This window comes from Sminthopsis crassicaudata, chromosome 6 (assembly GCF_048593235.1).
Source record: "Sminthopsis crassicaudata isolate SCR6 chromosome 6, ASM4859323v1, whole genome shotgun sequence".
Classification (NCBI taxonomy): Eukaryota; Metazoa; Chordata; class Mammalia; order Dasyuromorphia; family Dasyuridae; genus Sminthopsis; species Sminthopsis crassicaudata.
Window position 1 is genome coordinate 221,416,237 of NC_133622.1, and position 8,210 is coordinate 221,424,446.

Genomic DNA, 8,210 nt, shown 5'->3' on the forward strand with positions numbered 1-8,210 from the left:
TCCTGTGCCTTCCTATATTCTCCAAGATCAAATCTAAAATCCTCTGTTTGGCGGTCAAAACCTTTCATAATACCACCAACCCAACCCCCAATACACATTTATCTTATCTTTTTAAACCACCATCAGCAATCCTACTTTACACTCCTAGTGGTCCCCACCCTCATGATCTCTTCCATCTTGTCCTTCACAAACAAAACGCTCCCAGCATTTTCTTACTTTCTCCTATATCTTGAATGTTCTTCTCATCTCTGCCCCTTTGCTTGCTGTCTTTCACAGGAAGCCTTTCCCACTCCCTCTTTCTTCTATTTCCTTCTCTCAGTTAATTATTTCCTATATGAATGTATAGCTTTTTGGTACATATTTATTTGCATCGTCTATATTAGATTGTAAGCTCCTTAAGGATAGGAACTATCTCTTTTCGCATAGATGGCATGGACTTCACAAATGTTTACCATCTGAGTAACGAACCAAGTAAGAGCTTAATAAATGCTTGCTGGGCTCATCCCACACGTTTTTGTTAAATACTTGACCCTGTGCTAGGTGTTGAGGATATAATGACAAAAACTGAAACAGTTCATTTTTTCAGGAAATTTAAATTTTGCTGACAATCCTCCTTTACTTTCCCTGGACAAATGGCTTCTAATTTCTGGAAAGTGAGGAGGAAGAAAACCCTTCTTTTTTCTGGATGGCCTAAATACAAATAAAAACCTGTTTCTCCAGTTTTCACATTTCAGCTCCATTAAATTCAGCCTAAAAACACATTATCTTTTCTGGCTATTGAGTCATATTGACCCAAAGAAAAGTGTGAGAAGTGCATTGGGAAAGCAAGGCTAAATGAATGAGCTGGTATAATGTGCATTCCCTAATACATGTCATTTTATTTTATTTTATTTTTTATTTTTATTTTTATTATTATTTTTCATTATTATAGCATCTTCTCTAATCCACTTTTCTCCTTGATCCTCCCCAGCTACAAGATTTATAAATGCCGCCATATCATGAGCTTGGAAAATGCCAGTGGCTCTCTCCTATCATTAGGTAAAAATGTCTCCTTCCTTATGTAGGTTTTAAGGCCATTCACCAGTGATGAAATACTACTGAGCTGTAAGAAATGATAAGCAAGTTAATCTCAGAAAACCATGGAAAACTTTGCATTAAATAACAAAGAGCAAAATGACCAAAAGAATGTTGGATACAACTGCAGCAAAGAGTCACTGTGAACAATGAATATTCAACTACAAAGGACTTATGAATAAAGATGCTATCTGCCTCCAGGGAAAGAACTGATAAACAGAAGGATGCCTGGTATAGTTTTATATATATTAATATAACTGTATCAGATATTGGTCTTCTCTAGGACAGGACTTCTTAAACTTTTTCCACTTGTGAACCTTTTTCTCCCTAGAAATTTTTCATGCAATACTGGGCATAAAAGTATATAAGCTAGGTGGTGCAGTGGTTAGAGCACCAGCCCTGCAGTCAGGAGGACCTGAGTTCAAATGTGGTCTCAGATACTTTACTATTTACTAGCTGTGTGGCCTTAGGCAAGTCACTTAATCCTAATGTATATAAAGTATAGACTCATATAAGTACACATATATATGGAGTATGTGTATTTTTGTGGTTATTCACAACAGTGCAACCCGATCGATTTGATTGATTTTTGTCTCTTAGGAAATACAAACTGGTCATCCATGACTCTGTGGAATTATAAGGTTGAGATGATTAAAAAGTTATAAAAAGTCCACTTTGTCTATCAGGCACAATCACAGTTCTTGATTCAGTTACATGACTCCACATGGGGTCTCAACCCACAATTTAAGAAGTTTTGCTCTAGTGCAGAGTTGAAGAGGAGGAAGGGAGACAGCTTGAAACCCAAAATGAACCAAAAAAAAAATCAATATTAAAAAGCCTCTCATCATCTTCCTTCCTTCTTTTCCTTCCAAGTTAAATTTAAATTTTATCTATTATATAAGTCAATTTTAATCCATTCAGTTGCTAGTGTCTTCTCCCTCCCCATCTCCATATTACCTGACATGCGGGACATGATTAATAGACGCTTCTTAGTTGAATGGATGAACACCCTCAGATTTTTCTGGTTCTTATTTATAAGCAAGAGCTTAAACCAAAAAATCGATCAACCTGCTTTTGAAGACTGACATCAAATATTAATTAAGTTGGGTTTTTTTTTTGAGGAGTTATTTTATCTTGTTCATTGACCTTGTATTGGATATACACACATACATGCATGTACCATGTGTTTGTGTATGTATATATACATATATATATATATAACTTTCATACAAGAAAACAAAATCAACACTTATTAAGTGCCTATTGTATGCCCTCCTAGCTCCCAATCTTTCTGAGATAGAACAAAACATGAAAGAATCACAGTGGATCAAGTGCTTGGCCTGGAGTCAGAAAGACTCATTTTCCTGAGTTCAATCTGGCCTCAGACACTTACTAACTGCATGATCCTCGGCGAGTCACTTAACATGGTTTACCTCAGTTTCCTCATCTGTAAAATGAGCTGCAGAAGAAAATGTCAAACCACTCCAACATCTTTTCCAAGAAAACCCCAAATATCATCATGAAGAATCAAGGCATATATAAAAAATGACTGAATAACAGTTAACAACAAATTTACCATGTACTAGTATCTTTTATATAAGTACTATATAAGTAAAATATAGAATATATTTTGTATATTGCAATATCTATATTTGTTAAACTCCACAAGAAACATTTTATGTAAGTTTTATATTTCTTCTAATGTCTTGAAAAATTGGTTTTTTGTTAATTGTTTTTTGAGTGAATGTATTTTATTTTAATTTTAGAAGCAGCAAAATACAGTGCAAAGAAGTACTTAATTTGGAGTCAGAAGTCTGAGTTCAAATTCTGATGATTTTTTGTGTGTCCTTAGCAAGCTATTTCTTTTTCTTTGGGCCTTAGTTTCCCCATCTGAGGGTTCACATTAGCTATTTTCTAAGTTCCTTTCCAACAAATTTCCTACAAATCTTTTGAGAAATCATAATCCAAGTATGGGAATATATGGTAACTTTCAGTTACTCTGAAAATGCTATGAAACAAAACACCCCATTTCAAAATTATTCTTATTCTGGAAAAAACATATTAGTATTTTTCAAATAGCTACTGAGGTCTCCTAATGAGCAAATCCCACATCTGCTACTTATGTGTATAATTTTGGAGAAGTAATTTCCACTCTCCAAGCCTCAGTTTCCTTGTTTGTAAAATCAAGGAATTAGATGGGATGACATCTAAAGTCCTTATTTTATTTAATTTCTCAGGGCCCCAGATTAACCCCTCCAACTAAAAAGAAGGGTTTCTGATTTGTCCCCTTAGAGAAAGTTTCCACATCAAGGAGTGGAATTGCTAATGAAATCACAGGAATGGAATGGGAGAAAGTATAATCATACAAGTATAGAATGATTCAGCCAGAAAAGAGTCAGAGGAAAGACTTAGGAGCAAATCCTGACTCTGACCCTCACTACCTATGTGACCTTGGACAAGTCACTTAATGTCCTTAAATGTCAGGGTCTGTAAAATGAGCCACCTGGACTTAAGAGCTTCTGGGTTTACGTGAAGCTCTAACTTTGGGATCCATATGACCTCTTGAAGGAGGTTAAAAGACCATTGATCTATTGAGCCTCAGGCTTCAGTGAGGAATTTGAACATATCCTGGCTGTGTGGAACAGAAATGTGTGTGATGGCTGTGGTCAGCAGAAAAATAGCCAGTCCAGCAGAAGCGGGAGAGGGAAACAAATACATGCTTGACAGCAGTGGGCCCAGCCTTTTAAAGAAAGAGTCCTGTGGAAAATCTCAGATATTTATCAAGGGTGGGAAAGGTTGGTTACCTGCTGCTAGATGCCCTTGTCTGCTGAACCTCCCCAGCTAAAAATAAATCTTAGCCTCTTGATTACATTCTGGGGCCAGAACTGAGTCCTTAAGACTCTGCATCCAAACCTCAAAAAAGTCAAATTTGGTCTTGGACTTGCAAGAACAGAAGGGCTTTGACTAGTGATATTTGAGGGTTTTAAAGCTCAGAGAGTGAATCAAACCCATTTTAGACATGAACCTAAAGACTATGTGTCTGTGTGTATGTAAAATCCATCCATCCATCCATGGATATACGTGTATATGTGGATCCATGATGTCACCTGGCAGAGCCCTCCCTCCACATGTACAGATTGCAATCCTTCTGTCTTCTCATCTTATGTGATTCTTTTCTATGTCTTCTATAAGTCTACCACAGAAGATCCATCTAACGCACTAATTGCCCTTTCTATAATACAAATATATGCACGTATACATATAAATACATATAGCTCATATACACATATACCTACCAACATAATACATATATACATATTCACATGCACATATACACAGATCCACCAAGGGATATTGAAAAGGAACAGATAAGTAGAAACTCTGGGAGAGTAGAGATGAAAAAAAAAATCTAGAGAAAACATAGGAAATGGAAAGAGAGAGAGGGGAGAGAGAGAAATGTGTGTAGTATATGATATATATATATATATATATATATATATATATATATATATATATATATATATATATATATATGTGTGTGTGTGTGTAGGGAGATGAGGTCTACACATACATATATATACATGTATGTATTATAATGTATGTTATGTAATATATAAGGTATATGTGTAAATGTATAAATGCATATAAAGTATAGACCCATATAAGTACACATATATATGGAGTATGTGTATTTTTGTGTGTGTTCACAACAGTGCAACCCGATCGATTTGATTGATTTTTGTCTCTTAGGAAATACAAACTGGTCATCCATGACTGTGGAATTATAAGGTTGAGATGATTAAAAAGTTACAAAAAGTCCACTTTATCTATCAGGCACAATCACAGTTCTTGATTTGGCTGTCTGTTTTTCGAGAGCCTGTCTCCCTATCCCACCCAGCGAAGACATGAAGGAGTCATTCATGAGCCTGACCCAAATAGGATCAGCACCAATCAATCATTAAGAACCTACTACTGTCAGGCACTGTGCTAAGCATTGGAGATACCAAAAGAGGCAAAAACCAGTCCCTGCCCTCAATCTACCTCTGCCCTTACAGTCTAATGGGGAACATAATATGTAAAAAAATACTAGAAATAAGTTATATACAGCCTAAATAGGAAACAGTTAACAGAGGACAAGACACTAGAATTAAGAGGAGTTAGAAAAAGTTACTTGTAGATGATGGGATTTTAATTTAATCCATATTAATGTCCAACTTAGTATAGACATCTGGTGAGCGGTCCTTCTACTCTAGTTCAGAATATCCACCAACCTCAGCCTCCAAAATAGCAAGAGTTACAGCGCTCTAGCCACTGTGTTACTTATAATAATAGCCAGCGTTTACACATGACTTACTATGTATCATTATCATTTTATAGATATTATTTCATTTGATTCTCTCAACAACCCTGGAAAGAAGCACCATTTTTATTTTTATTTTACAGGCGAGGAAACTGAGGGAAATAGAGAGCAACTGACTTGCCCAAAGTCATAAAATTAGTAAGTATCTGAGGCTCAATTTGAATCCAGGTCTCCTTGATTCCAGGTCTATTTACTGCATCAAAGATCATATAAAAAGTTTAGGTTTTTTACTATTTGGGTGTTATTCAAATTTTCTTATCTCATCACTTCTTCCCTATCCTTGTCGAGGGTCACTCAAAGTGTGCTGCCATCTTGGATCGATGGGAGTACTACCACCTTTGACCTTCCTTCCATCCAGCTTTCTTCCAGAATTGCATATTAAGACCTAGAAACAACTGCTTTAGCTCGACTCCATTGAATTTCTGGCTCTTTTCAGAATCCACTTAAGAAACCCATGCCCTGGTCATCCAAAAGTGGTCAAAGACCTTAGGTCTGGCACTTTTCCACTATAACTAGGTAATCCAACTTCTTCAATATAACCAGGACTCATGGGGATTCCTTAATATTAACTTGGCTCAATGTCCATCTCAATACAGTTTACAAAGATAGCCCAGTGTCCTACCAAAGGAAATCCTCTTCCAATTATTAAGTTTAAAACAAAATTTAGGACAGCTTGCTTCCCCTTCTGGAAACCACAGGCAAAGTAACTCTGCAAGATATACAGCATAATTAGCAGGCCCCTTTTAGACTTGGCTAATTACCTCTTTTATCAATTAAAAATATTTTTCCATTAAGCACTGGAGTAGAGCAGGAGACCAAGTCTTTGGTCTATTTCTCAGGCCGCTGAAAATCCAGCAAGATAACGTCTCCGATTTGGTTAATTTCAGGTGAACATCAGACTATTCAACCTAGGCAAATTTAATGACTCAGGGCAAGCCAGGCAATGAATGTCCCCCTAAATCACTTGTAATGGCAAATATAAAAATTAAAAATCAGTCTGAAGAGCAAGATAATGCAGCGGTAATGACGGAGGGGGAGAGCCAGAGATGGAGTTTCTCTTGTTTAATCAGGCCCACCCGGATGACGGAGGGCCGGCTCCTGGGGATCGGGGCTGGAAACAAAGGCCAGGGGACTGACTATTTTTAAACTGCGCAAATGTGTGCAAATAAAAAATGAGCCAGATTTCATTTTAGAATTATCGTTTTAAATCTGATCCCTTCCTCTGTTCCAATTTCACATTGCAGCCCCTCCTGCTCTGCCCCCACTAACCACTGCCATTCCCCAGGAATCTACAGAGTGGGAGGAGCAAGTTCAGTTGCATCTTAGAGGAAAGTGGAAGAAAGGTGCCTCCTCTGTCAAGTTTTTCTTCTCCACAAAGACCAGCTAGCTACAGCTTCCCTCCTGGACCAATCTGTTTGATTTGCAGTTTGACCCTTGGGGATTCAAATTATCCATCTTGATACATAAACTAAAGCATATACTTTGAGCCTGTTTCCTTAAGACATCAGCAAAGAATGTGTTTCCTTTTCTCTTCCCTCCCTCCCTCCCTTCTCCTTTCCTTTCCTTTCCTTCCTTCCTTCCTTCCTTCCTTCCTTCCTTCCTTCCTTCCTTCCTTCCTTCCCTCCTTCCTTCCCTCCTTCCTTCCCTCCTTCCTTCCTTCCTTCCCTCCTTCCTTCCCTCCTTCCTTCCCTCCTTCCTTCCTTCCCTCCTTCCTTCCCTCCTTCCTTCCCTCCCTCCTTCCCTCCCTCCTTCCTTCCTTCCTTCCTTCCCTCCTTCCTTCCCTCTTTCCTTCCCTCCTTCCTTCCTTCCTTCCTTCCTTCCTTCCTTCCTTCCTTCCTTCCTTCCTTCCTTCCTTCCTTCCTTCCTTCCTTCCTTCCTTCCTTCCTTCCTTCCTTCTTTCCTTCTTTGACAATGTGCAAATTACAAATTAGCTTCTCATTATCTAGTGCCATTGCTTCCTTCCAGGGGCTATTTTTGTTTAACAACTTTTGGAGATCACTGAAAATATCATAGGAAAATAGGATCTCAAAGGAACTTTACAAGGCATTTAGTCCAGTGTCCTTATTTTCCAGATGAAGAAACTGAGACTCAGAGTAGTTTAAGGTCCCATAAGGAGTCACAGAGATAAGATTCAAATTCAGGTCCTCTGACTTGAAATTCAGACTTTTTTCCATTGTAAAATATCATCTCCCTAATCAATTAGCATCCAATTTGTATAATCTCTCTTGTTGATTCAAATTATTGAGACACTCACTAAGATCCATTGAAAACATCTAAAGAGAAAGAGAATGAGTAAGAAAGAGAGAGAGAGAGAGAGAGAGAGAGAGAGAGAGAGAGAGAGAGAGAGAGAGAGAGAGAAAGAAAGATTGTGTACAATTATCAAGTGAGCTGAATTTATCGAACAAGTAGGTGAAGAACATCCCCTCCCCCCTTTCCCTGCCCCAGCCTCAAGAGCAGATGAATGGGGCAAATGGGCACATGTCAAGGAAAAGGAGGTCAGCCCCTCTCCTCTCAGCTACACTTTTAGCTAGAAGAGGACCTAATTGTGCATATATGAAAGGCTGTGAGAAGGGATTCCTGAAGAAGAGCAAATCTCTGTACATGAACATAATGGTCTCTTGCTGACTAAGGATGTCATGGGGTGATGTAGGAGTCAGAAAGCAATGGCAAGAGACAGAGATATGGTGAGTGACTGGGGGTGTAGATGAAAGTGAGAGGGTTGAACTAATGGCCAAGGCTACAGTAAGAGATGGGGATGCAGGAAAAGAGAGGGAGC